The 13,871-nt window shown below is 37.6% G+C and overlaps 1 long non-coding RNA gene across 1 annotated transcript in view; it reads right to left on the bottom strand.

The window, feature by feature from the left end:
- Nucleotides 1-9,588, bottom strand: part of LOC120860636 — a 41,274-nt gene extending 31,686 nt beyond the window's left edge. Inside the window, exon 1 of the long non-coding RNA XR_005720381.1 lies at nucleotides 8,121-9,588. This is a non-coding gene — a long non-coding RNA (uncharacterized LOC120860636). The remainder of the gene's footprint in view (nucleotides 1-8,120) is intronic.
- Between the last annotated feature and the right edge of the window lie 4,283 nt (nucleotides 9,589-13,871).

Below are 13,871 nucleotides of genomic sequence, written 5' to 3'. Positions count from 1 at the left end.
ATTTGTTTTCACTGTCATCTACTGAAGACATCCTGACATTTGAAAGTTTTTAGTTATTACAAGTAGAGCTGTTGTGTATAATCGTGTGATACTTTTTGTCTGGACACGTTTTCAAAGCTGTTTAGTAAGTGCTAGACATATAGTATTCAGGTCACAGGTGAGCCTTGTTTAGCTGTGGAAAAATCCAGCTACGTTTCTCTGTGGCATGTGGGATCTTCCGGGGTGGGTGATCTAACTAGAGTGTCTTGCGTTGTCAGGCAGATTCTTTACCACTGAGCCACCAGAGAAGCTGTGCCCCCCTCTTTTGTTGAGTTTACTGGATCTAATAGGTGTGCAGTGCTACTTCACTGTTATTTTAGTTTGTAATTTCCTCATGATATGTGATTTTGAGTATTTTTGATAGGCTTATTTACCATCTTTATATTTTTGTAGGCCAGGTGTTTAGGTTTATACATTCTTAATGAGAATGTTCTAGATTTTTTGGTATAGTTGGAGTACAATCCTTTATCAGATATGTATTTTATAACTATATTTTTCTGTGGCTTGTGTTTAAGTTTTGTGAATAAGGTTTTTCACAGTTTAAATTTCTAATTTTTTAAAGTTGATGTTATATATGTTTTATATCCTCCTTTGGATAGACTTTAGTGTGTTGTTGTTGTTGTTAAATTTTATAAGCAAAACTGAGGTACTGTAGATACAGTTTTAAGCTAAGCTGAGGTAGCATAGATATAGTTTTGCCTTTTGTCTGTTGAGAAGTTTGAGTGAGTTTGGTGTAAACTGTAAAATTATGTCTACATTCATTTGACTGGATATAGCTTCCAATTATTTGTCTAACTGGTTTTGGAGATACCCCGGGAAGTCAGGTTTTCCAAGGGAAACTGAGGTCCACGAAACACGAACTCTCTTCGATCCGTCGGAATCACTTTCTGCTTTTTCTGACAGATTTGACTTGTTTGGATATCTCATACGAGTGGAATCACAGAACGTTTGTCCTTTTTTTGGTCTGGTTTATTTCACTTCATGTAATGACCATAAGGTTTGTCCACATTGTCGCATTGTCAGAATGACTGACTCTGAAGGGCCGAATCAGATTCCACTGTGTGTATACCACAGTTTGTTTATGGAATGGGCTGCCATGGACACTTAGATTACTTCCGTTTGTTTGCCAGTGTGAATCATGCTGTTGTGAGTATGACTGAAGAAGTATACGTGTTTTCAGCCCCCTTTCCCAAACCTTTTGGGTACATAGCGTGAATTGGAATTGAACTATGTATTTATTCCACGTGTTGGTTTTGCAGTCATTTCTGGAATGTCTTGCAGAGTGGCAGCACCATTTAATGTAATTTTTTGTACGGTGGAATACCGTTGAAGCTTCTGAATATACCCTGTGTTGCATATTCAGTCACCCACCAATAGACACTTGAATGAGTTCTACCTTTGAGCTATTGTGAATGTCACTATGAATATGTGTGTACCAGTTTTTGTTTGAATTATTAACAAATACATTACTATATATGAAAGAAGCCACAAGGACCTCCTGTACAGTTTAGGAAACTATTGAATATCTTATGATCATGTATAATGGAAGAGACTCTCAAAAGGAATATATGAAAAAGACACAGTAACCATGATAATTATCATGCCAACACTATGAGTTATCATAGCGCTACTCAACGTGCCTTTATACATGCCACTAAAATATTCACATCTGTAAGTATATTATTAAAAAATTACATAAAAAATCAAGAAATCAGACAGAGAATAAATACACTTCCTGTCATTGCTCATCATCACTTATACGCTAATATTACCTGTAACGCTCATTGTATTAGTGCTGGACTAGGCATTGACATTCTTGTAAACCAAGAGATTGTGAAGGTGTAAGGAAGTATAACTTATTGAATTCCTTAATGAAGGATTATAGAACTCTATGTCCATGAAGTGAATGAAAGTCCGTTTCATTGAGCCACATTCTTACTAGAGCGATGAGCTTGCACCCCACCCAACGTTAGTTCCCAATGAAATCCTGCAGTCCTCTGGCCTCCATGTCTGCTTCCTGCTATCGAGAAAGAACAGATGAGGAAGTCCTGATAAAACCGATGCTATTTTTCTTTTTCTGATTTGTATTTTATCGCAGGGCTTGGCAAAAAGAGGGCCTAACCTGTTTTTAGAGTTCCATCCCAAGGGTTCCTCTGGCATGTTACGTATGTTGAGAAACTGCTGATTATTTTCAACAAAAGACAATGATCTGCACTTCACTATCTGTTGCTTGAGCTGGAATAGCAGGCATCCTTTGAAGTGCAGTCCTTCATGCTGAAGTAGGCATCCCTGAAGCAATAGCTTCCCATGCATTGGTAATAATTTTTCAGTTATACCCATCATCACTGGAGGAACTGACTCGTCCCAGTAATAACAAGAGTACCCAGTATAACAGTTCCTTGACTTACGAGTACTTCCTATGAGTACCCTTATGAGTACTTCTTCCAATGTTGTTTCTCCTCCTTTGGTCACGAACAGTAGAAGCTGACGGCAGCGGTCCTTGAAATATATGTCGCTTCCCAGGTGGCACAGTCGGTAAATAATCTACCTACCAGTGCAGGAGGTGGAAGCGATGTGGGTTTGATCCCCGGTTCAGGAAGATAACAATTCATACACATGTTTTATGTGAACAAGTTTGATACTCATGAGTTTTTTTCTTCTGTATCCAGAAAAACAAATGCTCTTCAAGGACACTCAAAGAACCCTGATTTTGAAAATCAGATCTGTATTGTGAGCAGTGCTTAGATATCCATGAGTCGAAGCATAGGATTATGCCTATCATCCTCGTATTTCCCTCAGTGAAATATGTTGAGGAAAGCTCTTCATTCATGGTCTAGATTCACAAAGAAGCTAAATAGCATTCATCCTTTACATGGACAACTGTGAATTTAAATCTCCAGTGAATCCTGTGTGACAACCACACATACCAACATGAGTTATTAGTACTATATCAATATTTTTAGTCCTATTGTATTTCAACTAAAAAACTCAATACATAATTGTACATGAACTCAAGACATAAAATCAGTGCAAATACAAAATGTTCCATCCTCTGAGAAAGGGAGAACAAAATCTGTGCTTAGCCTATTGCATTTTTATGTATTAGATCCTTAAGGAGTTTATTCACCGCACCCAACGAATGATTCACAAATCTTCAGAGAAGAAAGGATCATTTCTCTTTCACAATGAGTAGTTCAACTCTTGTCAAGCAGTGTCATAAGTGAGTCTAATTTTGTGTGAGACCATGAAAACTCAGTGTTTTCATGATGCTTGTGCTTATGATGGGAGGAGGTCTGAGAAGGCGCTTCTGAAGGTTTATTCATACCAGTCGTTCTCATATGTATCGAGTCTTTAAAGGTTGAATCACTGAGGTGTCGTTTCTCCACTTGTACTAGGCTGAGTAGCAACACGCCCTTTGTCCCTGAGTGCGGTAGACGTGTTCCCAACCTGTCTGTCTTCTGTCCTCTGGAGTATGTATCGCTCGAGCTCTCCACAGCCTAGTAGATGGAAATCGTCAGGATATTCTGGACACCCTTTTTATTTCAGTCTGTTCAGGAGGTTTCAACGGCTGCAAACCTCTGGATTTTACAAAGCACTTTTAACAACCTCAGATGCAGGATACAAGTCAACACTCGTGACAGCCACGGGCTTCCATGCCCTATACATGATTGTTGGCTTTGCTTTCATAATCATCCTGTTTGTTATACCAACTAAGATGTCACTGTATTTTTTTATTATCATTTTCTCTTGGATGGTTTTTAGATCTATTATGGATTTTCCTATATATCTTCACTTCTTGGTGAGGGTCTTATGTTAGTAGTAGTTACTACAACTGACTTCCTGTCAGTTAGCTGTGGCAGAATAGAAAAAAGAATGACAAACTGTATATTATGAATATTATGTATATTATTCATTTTATCGTTTGCAGTCATCCAATTCCAAGTTTCTGAAATAAACATTCAGAAAAATCACATCCTTTTGAGTGTCCATTTGACTGAATAGGAGCACGGAAATGTTATTCCATAAAATTGTTTACAGTTTCCATTACGTTTCTCCTGTTTGATGTGGATATCAGCCTTTGGTTCTCTCAATAGCTTTGCAAGAAAAAAATTAATTAGAGCTCCTATGGTAATTTTACTGTTCGCAATAAGTATAGCATAAAGTGAACACAGAAGAGGTTAGAGTAGACCAAATATGAAAGTTAGTTTGAAAGAAAACATAGTGTTGAACGTTTACATTAGGAATATAGTGATGAAGTTCCTTTATTATTATTCTATCCTTTCAGTTTCTTTCGCAGGGGTGTTCATGTACAGATTCCAGTACTATGGCTAGAGTGAATAATAGGATCATTATTCTGGAGAGCAACTCTACTAAGTCTTAACGTTCATGTCACTCAGGTTTTTTAATCCCTATTATGTTCGTCGTGTTTGTCGTTTGTGAAGCCACATAAGTTGCATTCATTCAGGCAATAGTATCAAACAGCTAGGGCATCCATTATAGATGTGAATCGATATAGAATGTGAATCCATTTCCCCGTGAGAAGTTATTATTGAAGGTATTCTATGAATGCCAGTAACAAAGCTGTGCAGAAATAATACCATGTTTATGAAGAAAACAAGATTTACTCATTTGTTTTCCTATTCTATTTCTTTTAAACCGATTTAATGACAACAGGCTTCACTTTTCATTCACTTGTATGACTATCAGGAGTTTGACCAGGTTGAAGAAGATGACTCGTTTGTAGTCTTCCTTATCAGCTCATCCCATCTACTAGCTTTAAAATCATTTAGTACAGAGCTCACCGTCTAGGTGTTCAGTGTTCAGTTTGCTTATCATGCAGGATCCTTTTAAAAGTAAAAGCATGTCTGTATGAGTTAGAGCTCCGATCCCAACAGTCCATGTAGAAGCTTCCCCTGAGAAATGTATCGTTTTTGCACCAATGCTCCTGAAATGTGTGAATGTGGTATACCACGCATCACAATAAGTGTAAACAGCTTCCCATGCTACTTATTTGAAACGGCCACTCCTCATGACATTCTCATTCGTTTGAGGACTAAATATAGCCAACTTAGGCTATGTTTGCCAAATAGACTTGGAAATATGCTTCACACAGTCCTTCATCGATGCCAGTTTTCAGATCGAAGAAACCCTTGCTACATGACGGTTGTGAACACGTATACTCATGCTTTGTTTGAGATTTTAAAGTCATTCTTCATTTTTGTTGGAGGAACGGTTCTGTCTGTGCCCCGTGGATCCCCAATCCACCGATGTTCATGTGTCTTGGGGCTTCCCAGGTGGTTCTCGTGGTAAAGAACACGCAGAACATGCCAATGCAGGAGACATAGGAGATATGGGTTCGATCCCTGGGGCAGGAAGATATCTCCTGAGGGAGAGCATGGCAACCCACTCCAGTATCCTTGCCTAGAGAATCCCATGGAGAGAGGAGCCTGGTGGGGCCTAGTCCATATGATCCCAAAGAGTTGGACACAATGTAATTGACTTAGCACAGCACATGACTCATTGGCATAGCGAATATAATGGAGATGACAGAAAAAGAAGCGCCAGCAGGCGAAAGTCAATCTTCATCACTTTTAAACTTTGGAGTTTATTGCGATATTTTACATCCATGTTGGTATGACTTCATAGTTGGAGAGTCAATGCACATGTATTATGTATGATTGTGTTATATGTATGTTGAGGGAAGATATATTTTTATGTGGTTTGACATATGGGTCCCATTTCATTCGTTGGCATATGCATACTCATCACTCATCATCATTTTTTCAAAAGACCATTGGTTTTTTTTATTATTTTTATTTTATTTTATTTATTTATTTTTTTACTTTACAATTCTGTATTGGTTTTGGCATACATTGACATGAATCCACCACGGTGAACATGCGTTCCCAAACATGAACCCCCTTCCCCACAACATCTCTCTGGGTCATCCCCGCGTACCAGCCCCAAGCGTGCCATATCCTGCATCGGACATAGACTGGCAATTCGATTCTTACATGATATTATACATGTTTCAATGCCATTCTCCCAAATCATCTCACCCTCTCCCTCTCCCACTGAGTCCAAAAGTCCGCTATACACATCTGTGTCTTTTTTGCTGTCCTGCATACAGGGTCATCATTGCCATCTTTTAAATTCCATATATATGTGTTAGTATACTGTATTGGTGTTTTTCTTTCTGGCTTACTTCACTCTGTATAATCGGCTCCAGTTTCATCCATCTCATCAGAACTGATTCAAATGTATTCTTTTTAACGGCTGAGTAATACTCCATTGTGTATATGTACCACAGCTTTCTTATCCATTCATCTGCCGATGGACATCTAGGTTGTTTCCATGTCCTGGCTATTATAAACAGTTCTGCGATGAACATTGGGGTACATGTGTTTCTTTCAATTCTGGTTTCCTCCATGTGTATGCCTAGCAGTGGGATTGCTGGGTCATAAGGCAGTTCTATTTGCAATTTTTTAAGGAATCTCCACACTGTTCTCCATAGTGGCTGTACTAGTTTGCATTCCCACCAACAGTGTAGGAGGGTTCCCTTCTCTCCACACCCTCTCCAGCATTTATTGCTTGCAGATTTTTGGATCACAGACATTCTAACTGGTGTGAAGTGGTACCTCATTGTGGTTTTGAGTTGCATTTCTCTAATAATGAGTGATGTTGAGCATCTTTTCATGTGTTTGTTAGCCATCCGTATGTCTTCTTTGGAGAAATGTCTATTTAGTTCTTTGGCCCATTTTTTGATTGGGTTATTTTTCTGGAATTGAGCTGCAGGAGTTGCTTGTATATTTTTGAGATTAGTTGTTTGTCAGTTGCTTCATTTGCTATTATTTTCTACCATTCGGAAGGCTGTCTTTTCACTTTGCTTATATTTTCCTTTGTTGTGCAGAAACTTTTAATTTTAGTTAGGTCCCATTTGTTTATTTTTGCTTTTATTTCCAGAATTCTGGGAGGTGGATCATAGAGGATCCTGCTGTGGTTTATGTCGGAGAGTGTTTTGCCTATGTTCTCCTCGAGGAGTTTTATAGTTTCTGGTCTTACATTTAGATCTTTAATCCATTTTGAGTTTATCTTTGTGTGCGGTGTTAGAAAGTGATCTAGTTTCATTCTTTTACAAGTGGTGGACCAGTTTTCCCAGCACCACTTGTTCAAGAGATTGTCTTTACTCCACTGTATATTCTTGCCTCCTTTGTCAAAGATAAGGTGTCCATATGTGTGTGGATTTATCTCTGGGCTTTCTATTTTGTTCCATTGATCTATATTTCTGTCTTTGTGCCAAAACCATACTGTCTTGATGACTGTGGCTTTGTAGTATTCCTCCAGTTCCATTCTTCTTTCTCAAGATTGCTTTGGCTATTCGTGGTTTTTTGTATTTCCATACAAATCTTGAAATTATTTGTTCTAGTTCTGTGAAAAATATCACCGGTATCTTGATAGGGATTGCACTGAATTTGTAAATTGCTTTGGGTAATATATGGTATACCACATTCACACATTTCAGTAGCATTGGTGCAAAACCTATACATTTCTCAGGGGAAGCTTCTACATGGACTGTTGGGATCAGAGTTCTAACTCATACAGACATACTTTTACTTTTAAAAGGATCCTGCATGATAAGCAAATAAAACACTGGATGAACACCTAGATGGTGAGCTCTGTACTAAATGATTTTAAAGCTAGTAGATGGGATGAGCTGATAAGGAAGACTAGAAACGAGTCATCTTCTTCAAATTGGTCAAACTGCTGATAGTCATACAAGTGAATGAAAAGTTAAGCCTCTTGTCATTAAATCGGTTTAAAAGAAATAGAATAATAAAACAAATTAGTAAATTGTGTTTTCTTAATAAACACTGTATTATTTCTGCACAGCTTTGTTACTGGCATTCATAGAATACCTTCAATAATAACTTGTCACAGTGAAACGGATTCACATTCTATATCGATTCACATCTATAATTGATGCCGCAGCTGTTTGATACTATTGCTTGAACGAATACAACTCATGTGACTTCACAAACTACAAACACTACCAACATAATAGGTATTAAAAAAAAAAAAACCTTGAGTGACATGAGCGTTAAGACTTAGTAGAGTTGCTCTCGAGAATAATGATCCTATTATTCACTCTAGCCATAGTACTGGAATCTGTACATGAACACCCCTGCAAAAGAAACTGAAAGGATAGAATAATAATAAAGGAACTTCATCACTACATTCCTACTGTAAACGTTCAACACTATGTTTTCTTTTAAACTAACTTTCATATTTGGTCTACTCTAACCCTTTCTGTGTTCACTTTATGCTATACTTATTGCTAACAGTAAAATTACCATAAGGAGCTCTAATTAATTTTTTTTTACTTGCAAAGCTAGTGACAGAACCAAAGGCCAATATCCACATCAAACAGGAGAAACGTAATGGACACTGTACAAAAGGTTGTGATTTTTCTGAATGTTTATTTCAGAAACTTGGAATTGGAGACTGCAAACAATAAAACTAATAATATATTGATACATAATATTAATAATATACAGTTGGTCATTCTTTTTTCTATTGCACCACAGCTAACTGACTGGAAGTCAGTTGTAGTAACTACTACTAACATAAGACCCTCACCAAGAAGTGAAGATATATAGGAAAATCCATAATAGATCTAAAAACCACCAAAGATAAAATGATAATAAAAAATACAGTGACATCCTAGTTGGTATAAGAAACAGGATGTTTATGAAAGCAAAGCCCACAGTCATGTATAGGCCATGGAAGCCTGTGGCTGTCGCGAGTGTTGACTTGTATCCTTCATCTGAGGTTGTTAAAAGTGCTTTGTAAAATCCAGAGGTTTGCAGCGGTTGTAACCTCCTGAACAGGCTGAAATAAAAAGGGTTTCCAGAATATCCTGACGATTTCCATCTACTAGGCTGTGGTGAGCTCAAGCAATACATACTCCAGAGGACAGAAGACAGACAGGTTGGGAAGACGTCTACTGCACTCAGGGAGAAAGGGCATGTTGCTACTCAGCCCAGTACAAGTGTAGAAGCAACACCTCAGTGATTCACCCTTTAAAGACTCCATACATATGAGAACGACTGGTATGAATAAACCTTCAGAAGTGCCTTCTCAGACCTCCCATCATAAGCACAAGCATCATGGAAACACTGAGGATTCATGGTCTCACACAAAATTAGACTCACTTATGACTTTGCTTTGAGAAGAGTTGAACTACTCATTGTGAAAGAGAAATGATCCTTTCTTCTCTGAAGATTTGTGAATCATTCGTTGGGTGCGGTGAATATGATACTGAAGGATCTAATACATAAAAATGCAATAGGCAAAGCACAGAGATTTTTTTCTCCCTTTCTCAAAGGATGGAACACTTTGTATTTGCACTGATTTTATGTCTTGAGTTCATGTACAATTATGTATTGAGTTTTTTAGTTGAAATACAATAGGACTAAAAATATTGATATAATACTAATAACTCATGTTGGTATGTATGGTTGTCACATAGGATTCACAGGAGATTTAAATACTCATAAGGGTACTCATAGGAAGTACTCGTAAGTCAAGGAACCGTTATACTGGCTACTCTCGTTATTACTGGGACAAGTCAGTTCCTCCATTGATGATGGGTATAACTGAAAAATTATTACCAATGCATGGGATGCGATGTCTACATGATAAATGTGTTCCTCTTATACTGTTGCTTCAGGGATGCCTACTTCAGCATGAAGGACTGCACTTCAAGCGATGCCTGCTATTCCAGCTCAAGCAACAGATAGTGAAGTGCAGATCATTGTCCTTTGCTGAAAATAATCAGCAGTTAGTTTGTCAACATATGTGACATGGCTGAGTAACCCTTGGGATGGAACTCTAAAAACAGGTTAGGCCCTCTTTTTGCCAAGCCCTGCGATAAAATACAAATCAAAAAGAGAAAAAGAGCATCGGTTTTGTCAGGTCTTCCTCATCTTTTCTTTCTCGATAGCAGGAAGCAGACATTGAGGCCAGAGGACTGCAGGATTTCATTGGGAACGAACGTTGGGTTGGGTGCAAGCTCATCACTCTAGTAAGAATGTGGCTCAATTAAACAGACTTCTTCATGGACATAGAGTTCTATAATCCTTCATTAAGAAATTCAATAAGTTATACTTCCTTACACCTTCACAATCTCTTGGTTTACAAGAATGTCAATTCCTAGTCCAGCACTTATACAATGAGTGTTACAGGTAGTATTAGCGTATAAATGATGACAAGCAATGACAGGAAGTGTATTTATTCTCTGTTTGAATTCTTGATATTTTATGTAATTTTTTTATAATATACATACAGATGTGAATATTTTAGTGGCATGTATAAATACACGTTGAGTAGCACTATGATAACTCATAGTGTTGGCACAGTAATGATCACGGTTACTATGTCTTTTTCATATATTCCTTTTGAGAGTCTCTTCCAGTATACATTCTCATAAGATATTCAATAGCTTCCTAAACTGTACAGTAGGTCCTTGTGGCTTCTTTCATATATAGTAATGTATTTGTTAATAATTCAAACAGAAACTGGTACACACATATTCATAGTGACATTCAAGTGTCCATTGGTGGGTGACTGAATATGCAACACAGGGTATATTCAGAAGCTTGAACAGTATTCCACCATACAAAAAAAGTACATTAAATGGTGCTGCCACTCTGCAAGACATCACAGAAATGACTCCGAAACGAACACATGGAATAAATACATAGTTCAATTCCAATTCATGCTATGTACCCAAAAGGTTTGGGAAAGGGGGCTGAAAAACTGTATACTTCTTCAGCCATACTCACAACAGCATGATTCACACTGGCAAACAAACAGAAGTAATCTAAGTGTCCATGGCAGCCCATTCCATAAACAAACTGTGGTATACACACAGTGGAATCTGATTTGGCCCTCCAAAGTCAGTAATTCTGACAATGTGACAATGTGGACAAACCTTATGGTCATTATATTAAGTGAAATAAGCCAGACCAAAAAAAGGACAAACATTCTGTGATTCCACTCGTATGAGATATCCAAACAAGTCAAATCTGCCAGAAAAAGCAGAAAGTGTTTCCGACGGATCGAAGAGAGTTCGTGTTTCGTGGACCCCAGTTTCCCTTGGAAAAACTGACTTCCCATGATATCTCCAAAACCAATTAGACAAATAATTGGAAGCTCTATCCAATCAAATGAATGTAGACATAATTTTAGAGTTTACACCAAACTCACTCAAACTTCTCAACAGACAAAAGGCAAAACTGTATGTATGATACCTCAGCTTTGCTTAAAACTGTATCTACAGTACCTCAGTTTTGCTTATAAAATTTAACAACAACAACAGCACACTAAAGTCTATCCAAAGGAGGATTTAAAACATATATAACATCAACTTAAAAAAATTAGAAATTTAAACTGTGAAAAACCTTATTCACAAAACTTAAACCCAAGCCACAGAAAAATATAGTTATAAAATACATATCTGATAAAGGATTGTACTCCAACAATACCAAAAAAATCTAGAACAATCTCATAAAAATGTATAATCGTAAACACCTGGCCTACAAAAATATAAAGATAGCAAATAAGCCTATCAAAAATAATCAAAATCACGTATCATTAGGAAATTACAAACTAAAATAACAGTGAAGTAGCACTGCACACCTATTAGATCCAGTAAACTCAACAAAAGAGTGGGGCACAGCTTCTCTGGTGGCTCAGTGGTAAAGAATCTGCCTGACAACGCAAGACACTCTAGTTCGATCACCCACCCCGGAAGATCCCACATGCCACAGAGAAACGTAGCTGGATTTTTCCACAGCTAAACAAGGCTCACCTGTGACCTGAATACTACATGTGTAACACTTACTAAACAGCTTTGAAAACGTGTCCAGACAAAAAGTTTCACACAATTATACACAACAGCTCTACTTGTAATAACTAAAAAATTTCAAATATCGAGATGTCTTCAGTAGATGACTGTGTAAACAAATGGGGATACATCCAAAATGAAGGGGAGCAAACGCTACCACAAAATATACCACCTCAGCATGAGAATTCGTTGGACCAAATTATTATTTTTTTTTAGAGGACGCATGATCATCTCTGAAACCCAAGTTCAAGACGGCTCTTCTGTGAGTCAATTTACCAGAGAAATCTCATTTCAAAGGAATCCTCTCTCTATGCCAGATAGAAGGATGAGACACAGTCTTTTGAAACTCTTTTTTTCTTTTCTATCAATAGGGAAAGCTAAGCCGTAAATCTGTACAACAACCGTACCCTTCCTTTCCTTCGGTTTTATTTTTGTTAATATTTGTTTGTTTGTTTTAATTTGGCTGCGCCAGGTCGACCTTCATTGAGGCAAGCAAGATATTTGGCTACAGCATGCAAACTCTTCGCTGTGGCATGGGAGATCTAGTTCTCAGATCAGGGAATGAACCTGGGCCTCCTTCTTTGGGAGTGTCCAGTCTCAGCCACTGGACCACCAGGAAGTGCCTGTTTTGTTTTTAGGTGAAGATGGTATTTAAGGTGATATCTTGAGCCATTTCAGTCACTGACTCAGTTTCCTGAGTTTCTCCAAAGCACTCACAAGGTGCACATTGTTAAACTGATTTGGAAAACAAGTAAAGGTTGTCTGCTGCAACACTGTGTGCTTACAAATATCTAAACGGTAAATGGCATGTTATTTATTTTTAATTACTATGGGGAGAAAAAGAATGCAGGATTCATACATGTTACAACATGAATAAACATTAAAACCATCTTCAGTGGAAAAAATCCATATAGAAAAGGCCACCCAGAACCCATATTCACGATGTCTGCTTTCAATCCATCAAGTTTGTCCAAATAACTGAAAATCTCAGTAACACTCTAAACAAAGAAAAAAGGATGAGGATGGAAAAAAAGATATATTCACACACTTGAGCAATTGCTAAGAGTGGAAGTGGGGCTGTGGATTACATTATAATGTAGAAACCATATGATTTCCTGATTTTGGAGATTATGTGGTGGTTCTGCAGAAGGCACCCATTTTGGATAAAACACATAAGAGTATTTTAGATGATGTGGCAAATGCGAGCACCTTTTCCCATTGCTAGGCGTTTTCTGTACATTTTAAATGACTGGAAAGTAAACTATGTTTGAAAACAACCATGTCAATACCACAAAGGAAATTTAGAGTAGACAGGCAGGAAGGTTTCTTCTACAGGCCAAGACTTACCCAGACGAAGTTCAAGGGAAGCTGTGATGCTCACTGCCCTTGAAGGAGTCCACATGGAATGAAGAAGTACTGTGGGAAGTCTATTAGGAAACACCGTGGCTTGGGTCCTCTGGATGACCTATTGCAGGAGAAACAGATTTTACAAATAAAATTTTCCACATAACTTGACAAAAAGTTGTTAGACTACAATCAGTAAAGCTGAATCATTTCGGATCGATTTACAACCGTATAAAATACTACCATTTACAATCCCAATCAATATACAAACATCACTTGCGTTTCTATACACTAATAACAAGCAGAAACAAAAATTAAGAAAACCCCACTTATCACTGCATCAAAAACAGTAAAACAGCCAGCAACAAACTTAATCAAGGACATAAAAGACCAGTCGTCTGAAAACGAGAAAGCACTGATAAAGAAACCAAAGGAAACACAAATACACAGAAAACTACTCCACGCTCACGCACTGGAACAATGAGGAATTAAAAGGTCCATTCCAACCAAAGTCATCAACAAATACACTGACTGCAATCACAAAATAATATTCAATGGCATTTTTCACACAAATAGAAAT

This window comes from Oryx dammah, unplaced genomic scaffold (assembly GCF_014754425.2).
Source record: "Oryx dammah isolate SB20612 unplaced genomic scaffold, SCBI_Odam_1.1 HiC_scaffold_11150, whole genome shotgun sequence".
NCBI lineage: Eukaryota > Metazoa > Chordata > Mammalia > Artiodactyla > Bovidae > Oryx > Oryx dammah.
Note: the sequence above shows the minus strand (reverse complement) of the source record. Positions and strands in the feature narration are given on the sequence as shown.